Consider the following 12,131-nt stretch of genomic DNA (forward strand, 5'->3'; position numbering starts at 1 on the left):
GCTAGAAACGGGTTGAACCCAGGTCCTCTGCAAGAGCAACAGGTGCTTGTAACCACTCTGCAGCCCCCAAAGGTAGAATTTAGGCACCTGGCATTAAATGTAAATGTTCTTTTTTTTAAAAAAAGACTTTTTTTTGGTTGTTTTTTGTTTTTGTTTTTTGTTTTTTGTTTTATGTTTTTTCGAGTCAGGGTTTCTCTGTATAGCCCTAGTTGTCCTGGAATTTACTCTGTAGACTAGGCTTAAACTCATAAATCTGTCTGCCTCTGCCTCTCAAGTGCTAGGATTAAAGGTATGCACCACCACTGCCCGGCAAGATTTGTTTTTTTATTTTATGTGCATTGGTAAGTTTTGCCTATGTGTATTTCTGTGAGAGTGGGGCTGTCAGAGCCCCTGGAACTGGAGTCACAGACTATTGTGAGCTGCTATTGGGTGCTGGCAATTGAACATGAGTCCTCTAGAAGAGTAGCCAGTGTTCATAACCACTAAACCATCACTCTAGACCAAAATTTAAACATTCTTTCTTTGAGGGAGGAGGTTTTCTTTTTTCTTTTCTTTTTTTCTTTTCTTTTTCTTTTTCCTTTTTTCTTCTTCAAGGCAGGGTTTCTCTGTGTAGTCCTGGCTGTCCTGGAACTCACTCTGTAGATCAGGTTGACCTCAAACTCAGAAATCTGCCTGCCTCTGCCTCCCAAGTGATGGGTTTAAAGGTGTGTGCCACCACAGCCTGATAACATTCTTTTTTTTAAAAATAATTATTTATCTTTTTTTTATGTGTATTGGTGTTTTGCCTGTATGTCTGTGTGAGGGTGTCAGATCTTAGCTTTATAGACAGTTATGAACTGTCATGTAGTTGCTGAGAACTGAACCCTGGTCCTCTGGAAGAACAGTAAGTGCTCTTAACTGCTGACCCATCTCTCCAACCCCTAATTTAAACAGTCTTAACGATAGTGACATACAGTGTCACCAGTGTGTCTTTTCTAAGAACACCTATACAGTCACCTGGACAGCTGAGACAGTTCTTCTGAGGCATGAACAAGTCCTTGTGAATCCCTGCCCAGCCATTTGGCAATGGCTTTTTGTTGTTGTTGGTTTTTTGTTTTTAAAAGATTGTATTTATTTATTTATTTAATGTATGTAAATACACTGTAGTTGTACAGATGGTTGTGTGCCTTCATGTGGTTGTTGGGAATTAAATTTTTAGGACCTCTGCTTGCTCTGGTCAACCCTGCTCACTCCAGTTGGGGCCCTACTCACTCTGGTCAACTCCACTTGCACAGTCCCTGCTTGCTCCAGCCCAAAGATTTATTTATTAGTATACATAAGTACACTGTAGCCAACTTCAGCTGCACCAGAAGAGGGTGTCAGATCTCTGTTGGTTGTGAGACACCTTGTGGTTGCTGGGATTTGAACTCAGGACCTTCGGAAGAGCCGTCAGTGCTCTCACCCACTGAGCCATCTCGCCAGCCAGGCAATGGCTTTTGATGGAAAAGAAAAGCCACACCATCAATTGTTGGCAGTACTTGCTCTCTTGCCAAAGTCAAGATCTTTATCTTACTTGGGTTTGCCTTCTTCCCATGAAATTACATCACAGTCCCCCAGATAAAGCTTGGGCAATTATCAAACATATGACTGCTTTATAAGGCACAAGGCTGCCATATCACCTTCACAATTCTTCCAAAGACTTAGCTTATCACAGTTGGGACAGTCATACTCTGTTTTGCCCAAGGCTCCTTAAGACCAGCTAGAATCCCAGTTCTGTTCTGTGACAGGCTGTGTGTGACCTGCTCCCGAGCGAGCGAGCATCTTTAGAAAGCTCTCTCCAGCCTTTGCTCCCTTCCTCCTCTCACCAGTATTGCTGTTTCTTTCAAAAGCCCAGCAGCTTCAGGGGAGAACTCAGGTCTCTGGGTTTCTAAGGAGCTTCGCACATCTCTACACTTGAGTCTGATGCAGAGATGAGCACTGTTCAGGAAAGCCAAGCCTCTGGTGACTCTGAGAAAGATGTTAATTCCAAGAACAGCAGGAGGAGACACATGGAAGACTCAGCTGTCCCAGGAAAGGGAAGTGAACACGAGTGAGGCTGGCTGCAGGCTGGAGCTTGTGTTAGAAAGGTCTGGTTGCAGGGAATGAAGTGTTGTACTGTTCCTAGCACGATATTCAAGTGACAGCTCCAAGACGATGGGGAACAGACAGAGGGAGAGGTGTGAGACAAAGTTTTAGTAGAAGACATTTGAAAACACAGGCACCAAGGAAGAAAGGAATCAAGGATCCTGGTGTGGCATCTCTAACCAGAACATATAGATCCATCCACACCATGTGCACCCATTCCTAAATATGAGATGGGTTCTTACTTTGCATGAGACGTCCCTGTGGACTCTGGAACTACTATCATGGTTCAAAGGCTTGTTTCCATTCGGATGGGAAGGGCCCAGGCTGTGAGGGCAATAATCAATTTAGACAATATTCAAAAAGTTCATTTTTCCCACGGTGATAACTGCTCTTGGAAAATGACAAGGGCTGTGGAAACCTGTGGCCAGGAAGGATGTTTCTAAGCTCATCAGTTGCACCCAAGACCTCAGTGAAGAGAAGGTGCCAATCAAAGAAGATCCTGACCAAACATTCTAGTTAAATAAGAGAGTTTCAGCCAATGGCTCCAGGGTGGGAAAGATCTCAGCACACTTCAGGAGCAGAAAGAGGAGCGCTGCGGCTCTGCCGAGAGGTTTGTCCGTCTAGGTGGCATTCTGACTGCCTGCCAGGCTGCCCCTGGAGCCCTCAGACCTTGGAACGTTGTCTTTGGTTTCTAGATACCCTGGGTCCTGCCCACATCTCCTTTCTCTTTCTCTTCAGACCAGCTTCAACCAGAAGTGGCATTAATACATATAAACCCACCTAGGGTTTGAGAAGGAAGTAGTTTCACAGCTAGTCTGTAGACACAGAACGAGGAGAGGCTCTGCGACCAGCCGGCACCTTTTTTCAGGGTTATGCTTCTTACACACTTTGACCCAGGAACCACTTTAGCAATCTGCCACATGAAAATCGCGGATAGTATTCCATATGTAGCTAAGGAAGGGTTGGCGAGGTGAGCAAAGCTCAACAGGATTCTCTCCTAGGGCCCTTCTGCAGCTCTTTTTGAGTTAGCCTGTTTTCTCCAAAGGTTGGTTTGTTTTTCATAACAGGATAGAGGTGCAAAGTTCACCCTATAAACAGGAATCATCCTTCAGTCAGCAGATATGTATATATATATATTTCATATATACATTCCATATGTATATTCCACATGTATATTCCATATATTTCCATATATATTCCACACACACACACACACACACACACACACACACACACACACACACACACATTCCATATTTAAGAGAGACACATCTATACAGGAAAAAACTAACATAATGATGGGAAAACATGTTTGCACAGTGCCTCTTACATTGCAACACACACATCATCTTATCCCTTCGACATGCTTTGCACTCAGGCAGGGCAGACGTTGCCCCATTTTATATATGGGGAAACAGGTGGTCAAGCAGGTGCCTGCAGTAATTGGGCCAGCTAGGAGCTACCCTGGAACAGAAGCCTACATCTTGTCATTCCCAGCTCCAGACTCCTCAGAAGTTCAGGTCAGGGCAATCGGCATAGCTATTCCTTTTAATCTTCTCTATCCCATATCCCTGGACCTGGTGACATCCCTGCAGAGCAGTCTCCACACACACTGTGACCCTTGTGGACTTCTGGTGGGAATGAAGGTGCCGGGGGTTGGAGGGCAAATCCTTTCCAATGTGGGGAGAGAAATACAGAGCTTGCCTCCAGAATCTAAGGCTGTGACGGTGAAGGGAACGTTCCAGAAGGAAGTCCTCTGGGTCAGTTACACCTAGAGTCACTTCCTTTATCTTTTGAAGACTTAGTTAGGTTTTTTGCCAAACTTTTGCAGAAACGAACCTGAAGGACCGCCACCTAGTGGCCTTCACCGTAAGGATTGACACTCGTTCCCCCCTCCCCCCCTGCAGTCCCATGGGGTCACCTTGCCTAGAAAACTGGGCCCATAGGTCTTGCCGTTCACCCCGATAAACTCCAAATGGACCAGGAGTCCTGATGTGAAACATGAAACCATACAAATGTTAGGGGACACTTGGGTGGATTTATTTATATCCTGGGTGTGGGGGAAGTTCATGACTCAAGGTCTGTGTGTGAATCAGGGGCATTTTGGACACCTGTTGATCCAGATTACAGAGGTGACATGAGGTACATCCTCCCTAATGAGCGCTAAGCTCCCCAATCTAGTCTCACTTCCTCTGAAAAGGAAATGAGATGAAGAACCAACTATGCTGGTTGAGCCTGCTCCACACATCACCTCTTTGGCAGAAGGTTAAAAAATATGCTTTATTGTTGTGCCTAACAAAGGGAGACCATTTGTTGGGTGTGGTGATACACACCTCAGTCCCTCTGGAGACTGAGGCAGGGGGATGGCTTGGACCCCAGAGTCTTAGAGCATTTTGGCAACACATATAGAGAGGGTTGAGGGAAGACAATCAAATGTCACAAGGCACAGAAACCCAGTCAAAGCCCAGCCTAACACTCAAATAAATGTTTTCACATGAGAAATAAAACATTGAAAGACAGTAAAAGGAAAATATTAATAAATTCAACCAAGCTGATTCAGAAATTATTCAAGGATATTAGAAGGCTGTGAGAAAATGCTTATAAAATGTATGCTGGGCACAGGGTTTTCTGTGATATTAGGAGTATGAAGCGCATGTAAATATTGAAGAAAAATGTCACAACTTGATTTAAAATCAGGCAAAAGGCATAGACAGTTTACATGCACATAAAAATTGTTGCTAACTAGACCTTTAACATATAGAGAGGTGTCATTTTCCTCGTGCTCCGCTGTAAGGCCTGTAAGAACCACACTAGTCTATACACTCGGCCACATGTCATGTTTGACCATGCGCATTGTCGAGAAAGGGGCATCCTCCTCTACCTGGGCGGGAAAGAAAAATGATACAATCTCAGTGGAAGGAATTGGGAAATAGTTAGTAAAACCACTTTGTGTTTACCTTTGAACCCAGCAATCCTAACTCAAGGAGTGTGTCCACAAAGTAAGAGACCTTCAAGGTCACCATTTGTCACAATAAAATGTTGCAAGTGACCTAGATGCTTGGTCTAACTGAGGTAAATGATGACATGTTCCCGTAGTAACGAGCCCCCTAGCTGGAAGGGGCAGATGGTATAGTACTTGTAAGGTACAGTAAGTAGAGGAAAATCAAAGTAATAAAGAGCAGATGTAGCACATTAATATCATATAAATAAAAGATATACAGGAAAAATAAATAAAAAAAATAATAAATAAACTACAACTCCAAATGTCGCTATAAGACCTACTTCTTTGTACAATAATTATAAGCTAATTAAAAAAAAAGTTAAAAAAATAAACAAAAACCTGATGAAGCTGGTTGCATGTAGGGAATGGTAGGGACCCAGCAGGGAGGAAGGAACGAGGCTGTAAGGAAGGCTAATGAGGACAACTTTACATTTACATAAAATATAAAAGTTTTCCATATTTGAAATTATTCTCTTATGGACTTAACAAAAAGATTTATTTTATGATTTTTTTTAATTTAGTATGCATGCATACGTCTGTGTGCAGATATTAGCATGTGATAGCCCATGTCCATGGAGGACAGATGCATAGGATTCCCCAACCCCAGAATTCGCAGTTACAGGCAGTTGTGAGCCATTTGACATAGGTGCTGGGAATTGAACTCACATCCTCAACAGAGCTATAAACTGCTGAGTCATGTCTTCATCCCCCATATTCTAAATTATTTAAAATGTAAAAGATGTAAAAGAAAAAGAAAAAAGAAAACCATAAAACTAAGTGAAAATAGAAAAATAAGGAATATAATTGTATATGAAATAGATTATGAAACCACATAGGACAAAAGCAGAACCATATAACTTTAGAATACAGTATTCTGACATCACACCTTTTGTGGGATATGCTCAAAACAAATAGGAATAAGGAGTGCTGAATGTTTGGGGTATGGGTGTTTCATTTTATTTCCAAGACAGGGTTTCTCTGTGTAGCTCTAGCTGACCTGGAACTTGCTCTGTAGACCAGTCTGGCCTGGAACTCAGAGATTTCCCTGCCTCTGCCTCCCAGCATCTGGGATTAAAGGCGTGCGCCACCATGCTCAGCCTGAGTGTTCTTAGAAGGTGTTGATTGGGGAATAATATTGGAGTCATAATTCTGAAAATGTTTAAGGCAGTTACAGGCTAGAGTGAAAGATTAAAAATGTTTAGGAAGCAGGGTTGTCACTGTAGAGGGAAGATGTCATAGAATGGGAAGGTGAGGGAGGACACCATAAACAGGATTTGAACTGAAAGAAGTCTCTTTACAAAAAAGTACCTTCTTATTTACCTATTTACTTTTATAAACTGCATCCACTCTCTCTACGCACTTAAAGCGTCTGTAAGCTATGACATCCAATTGGCAATGGGCAAACCTCTGAGAGTCTCCTGCTAAGCCTTGGAGAAATGGCTGGTTGCAGCTCTGACACAGGGAAAGTACAAAGTGAGTCAGAAAGCAAGGACACCTACAAACGTCAGGTTGAAGGAGCCTCCACTAACCAGCCGTGGGGCAATCAGGATATCAGACACACAGCAACGTCTGATGTCCGATGTCCATAAGGAGGTGTTGCTTAGCGACAGAATGCTTGCCTTGCGTTCGGCAGATCCAGGCTAATCACACAGACAATAACAATGGAGATCAGGAAAACAGTCAGTCCCACTGGAACTGAGTGGGAAGCTCTCCTCAGCTGGTCAGCATAGCCAGAGTGCATGCAGGCTGCTGGGGGTGGAGAAAGTCACCGATAGTCTTACCCACTGTGACCCTGCCAGTCAGGGTGTGCCCACTGAGCACCAGCAGCCCAGACATCCTGCTTAGCCAGCCGATAGGAGCCTTCCAGCTCTGAGCCAGGTTAATTTCTTTTATGTCCTGCAACTACAGTTGTCTTGAAATAGGTTCTCATCATCTCACCACAGTGGGTAAGCCAAAACAGTGGAATGGCCTGGGTTTGTGCTGTTTGAAGGGGTCTCTGAAGCCTCCCAATGATGAAGGAAGATTTCACAGCTAACATTGGGATTTTCATCTAGTTGCCAATAGCTTCTGGGGGCAGCATCCTGTACCAATGCAGAATCCCCCTCTTTAAGTCTCCTTCTCCTTCTCCTTCTCCTTCTCCTTCTTCCTCTTCCTCTTCCTCTTCTTCTGTTTTTGTTTGTACATTTTAAATTACCTTCAAAATAGTAGGTCTGCAAATGGCTTTTCCCATTCATCCTTTGTTTCAGTTAACTTAGTGTTCCCCTCTAGTTTCACGGGGCATGTGTCATGCTATCCACTTTCCCTTAAAGCCTCATTCTCCCACCCCATGGGTCCCTTTCTAGCTTCCTGGACTCTACAGGCACTCTGGGCAAACACACAGGTTTAAAACTCTGAAGCAGGGCTGGCGAGATGGCTCAGCGGGTAAGAGCACCGACTGCTCTTCCTAAGGTCCTGAGTTTGGATCCCAGCAACCACATGGTGGCTCAGAACCACCCGAAATGAGATTTAACGCCTTCTTCTGGTGTGTAGCTGAAGACAGCTACAGTGAATTGCGCTGGAGTGAGCGGGGCTGGAGTGAGCCAGGCAGCAGACAGAGGTCCTGAGTTCAATTCCCAGGAGCCACACACATGATAGCTCATGGCCATCTATACAGCTACAGTGTACTCATACACATAAAATAAATAAAAAAAATCTTAAAAAAAAAAACTCTGAAGCAAGGATCTTCAAAGAAAAGAGAACACATGTTTATCTTTATCTTAATTTTTATATCTTACTCAGTATAAAATGTCCAACTTCCATCCATTTTCTTGCAGATTTTATTTTTATTTACAACCAAATAAAACTCATTTATCCATGTGTACCACCTTTTCATTATCCACTAATCAGCTGATGGACGTAGCTGGATATCGTTTCCTAGCTATTGTGAGTAGAGCAGCTTATGCACAATATTCCACAACGCTTGAGTTACTCTACTCTCCGGAAAAAGCCCAACTCACACTGAAGGAAGAAGGACACAAGAGATGTAATTTCACTATCTCAGGGTCTTGGACCGCATCACCCACCATGGAACAGCTGGCATTATGTACCTTCAGGTACAGCGGCACTAGAAAATATACATTGTCAGCTCTGTAGTGAAGTGAAAACTTCAAGGGTTCTTTGGAAAGTCATTTGTATGGTGTTTTGCTGGGCAAACACGTGAAGGAATGACACAGGCGAGGCCCGTGGAGAACACATGATGTTCGGAGGTTATAAATAGGGCTGGACAGTGATGGAGAAGGAGTTTGGCTTGCTTAGAGAGCTGGCTGTGTAATGCTTGTGAGTCTCATGTCTTTGCTGATCTTGGCTTCCCTGAGAGAAGCACAACTTCTGGCATCCCTCCGGGTCCCTCCTGCTGACTTGGGCAGAGGCTGAGGCTTGGCTGTCTCTGCTGGGTCGTGCCATTGCTACTGATTCGTGTTTGCTATACCGACTCTACTGAACTGGACTGCTGGTGTATCCGTGAAGTGTTTACGAATGCATCGAGTTGCCGCTGCTGACCCGTGAAATGAACTGCTGATTTCCAGACAACACAAACTGGAGTCACTCCAAAGAACCTTTCTAAACAGGTCCACTTTCTCATATCCTTTTTTCCCACTACCTCTGGTGGGTGGTGGGCTAAAAGGGAGGTTGAAACATCTAAGAACCATCATTAAAAATAGGTTTTGAAAAAAATTAAAGTTACACTGAAGTATTGTCAGGGGTCAGAGGAAGACAAAAGAAACCGACAGATGTAGAATGTGAACATTTAGTCCCAATCCCTTTGGGGTCACATATTAGATATTCTGCATATCAGATACTTATATTACAATTCTGTAATGTAATAGCAAAATTACAGTTATGAAGTAGTAGTGGCATGACTTTATGGCTGGTGTCACCACAACAACATGAGGAACTACATTAAAGTGTCACAGCATTAGGAAGGTTGAGCTCCACTGCTCTATGAGAAACCTAGCCTGGACTCTAAAAATGTCAGCATCCTGGAAAAGAAGGCGATCATTTTAGGCTCTGTAAGATTACAATTCTGATTTGCCATGGGAAGCCAGGGAAACACATGGCAAAAGGCGGCGCACTAGAGCCATCAAGTAACTTGAACACAGACCACTTATCAAACTACTACTGCAGTGTCAGATTCATTGGCTGCGGCAGTGGGACAGTGGCTATGGAGGAGAATCCCTTTTCTTCAAGGGAAAAAAAAAAACAGAAATCAAATGTTAGGAACCCATGGGCATGGTGGCACATGCCTTTAATCCCAGCACTTTGGAGGCAGAGGCAGATGGATCTCTGTGAGTTCAAGACCAACCTAGTCTATATAGCAAGTTCTAGGACAGCCAGGATTATATAGAGAGACCCTGACTCAAACAAAACAAAACAAAAGTGTTAGGAACCATAGAAATGCAAATTACAAGGTTTTGATGTTTGTAAGTTATTTTTCAATGGAAAAAATACAACCTAGTCTATCTTTATATATAGGTGTATTCCAAATATTGATTGTGTTACTCTTTCAACTTTCCCCTACCCTTTAATGTGTCCCAACTAGCCAGGCAGTGGTGCACACCTTGAATCCCAGCACTCAGGAGGCAGGGACAGGTGGATCTCTGAATTTGAGGCCAGCCTGGTCTACAGAGCAAGTTCCAGGACAGCCAGGGCTACACAGAGAAACCCTGTCTCTAAAAATAAAAAAATAAAAAAATAAAATAAAAAAATAAAAAAAAATCGAATTACAACAACAAAAAAGTAATTAGTTTTTCCAACTCAAAGGTGGAGGCAGAGGGTGTGGATGACATCAGGGATGCATCCCAGTCTCCTTGTGAAGAGCCTTGGCTTTTGCTGGGCTACCCTCAAGATTCTAGGGAACATTCACAATGCACGTGTTGGCAATGGCCTGAGACATCCCTCTCCCCACCAGGTACGGCTTAGAATGCGTGTTCTCAGAGCATTTGCACTGCTACAACACAATTCCTGAGACTGAGCAATGTATAAAGAACAGAAATCTATTGATTCACAGCTCTGGGGACTGAAAAGACAAAGTTCAAGATGCCAGCATCTGCCGAGGCCAGGCTGGCTTTACAGCTAGAGCAAGAGGAGAGAGAGGGTTATGACAGCTGACTACCATCTATGAGGGAGGAGCTGCTACAGGAACAAGATTTCAGCATTGGTTTTTGGAGGAGACAGCCATTCAACCTGGCTGGGCATGGTGGTACACACCTGGAATCCCGCACTAAGCAGGCTGAGGCAGGAGGACCATGAGTTTGAGACCAACTTGGGCTAGATAAGTCAGCTTGCATTACATAGTGACACTATGTCTGGGAAAATACATCAATACTCACACCGTAGGCGGGTGGTTTGCAGAGTCAGACAGACCTGGACTCCAAGTCGTCTTACACTGCTGCTTCCTGGTTGTGCAACTTTGGGCAGGTTGCAAAACTTCTCTGACCCTCAGTGTTGTCATTTACTAAAGGTGGAGTGACCTTGCTCACACTGCACGGCTATGGTAATGTCTTAAGTCGATGTTTTCTCTTAGGCCACTTCCCATACTTTGGATTCATCCACTCATCAGACATTTTTGCTGTGTGTGCTTGGGAAAGCATACATATGTGAGCCAAGTCACTCCAGGGAACCCCACGGATCAACTGGGAGAATCCATGTGGTCAGTGCTAAAAGGGAAGTGCTGGGATTTTATGCAGTGAGGACTTCGCGGAAGGTTTCATGAAGGCTGTGGAGTTGTGCTGTCTATGGCAATGAGTTTGGTGGCCTGTGCCGTTGAGAGAAGAGAGTGTGCTGTGGCGGAGACACTCTGAGACAAATGTATTAAGTACTTTAAGTGTCCAACAGGTGGCTAGACCTCCTTAGAAAGTGAGTTTGGCCCGTGGGCAGGGCCATGGTAAGGAAATGGGTCACAGGCAAGTAGTATCAGGCTTTAAAGAAACGTTCTGCTGGTGGATGGTGGTGGCTCATGCCTTTAATCCCAGAGCTTGGGAGGCAGAGGCAGGTGGATTTCTGAGTTCGAAGCCAGCCTGGTCTACAGAGTGAGTTCCAGGACAGCTGGGGATATACAGAAAAACCCTGTCTTAAAAAAAAAAAGAAAAGAAAAAGAAACTTTCCAAAGGTCATGCGCACCCTGTGAAGTTTGATGTAGACAGTGGCAGAACTTGGTGATTTTATGTTGATAGTAGAAGGAAATGCAAGGCCTTAACCTTCTCCCAGCCTTTTTCCCAGAAGGGGAAGAGAAAGCCAGGATGGGAACCAGGTCTGACACTGGAGGGACCATTTCATCCTGTCCAGTCTCTGTGGCGCTTAAAGCCCCATCCACACTGAGCCCTGCAGAGGCCTCTGTATTTTAAAGTTACTTTTGTGTGTGTGTGTGTGTGTGTGTAAAGTGTAGCTTTATGATGTACAGTGTGGCAATCCTATACATGAATGCAATGTATCAAAAACAGGTAGCCTGGTGGTTTGTTTGTGTGTGTGTGTCTTTTGATTTTGTTTTTTTGAGGTGCTTGGGATAGCACCAGGGCCTCGTGCATGCCAGATCAGCACTTGGCACAGAGCTACAACCCCAGTGAGTCATAGAAAAACAGTAGACACTAGAATCTACTCATATCCCTGGTGAGATTCCCCAGTTTCCTTCTATCCTACCCGCTACACAGTATGAAAGAAATTCTGATCACACATTTCTAGTATCTGTTTTTTTTCACAAATATACATGATATTTGATTCAATTTTTTAAAAAAGATTTATTTATTTTACGTCTGAGTGGTCTATCTGCATGTACACCTGTATGCCAGAAGAGGGCATGGGATCCTATTACAGATGGTTGTGAGTCACCATGTGGTTGCTTCCGATTTGAACTCAGGACCTCTGGAAGAGCAGACAGTGCTCTTAACTGCTTGAGGCATCTCTCCAGCTCCTGATTTGATTTGATTTTTTAAAAAAGATTTCCTTTATTTTAAAGTGTGTGTGTGTGTGTGTGTGTGTGTGTGTGTGTGTGTGT

This window comes from Mastomys coucha, unplaced genomic scaffold (genome assembly GCF_008632895.1).
Source record: "Mastomys coucha isolate ucsf_1 unplaced genomic scaffold, UCSF_Mcou_1 pScaffold15, whole genome shotgun sequence".
Taxonomy (NCBI): Eukaryota; Metazoa; Chordata; class Mammalia; order Rodentia; family Muridae; genus Mastomys; species Mastomys coucha.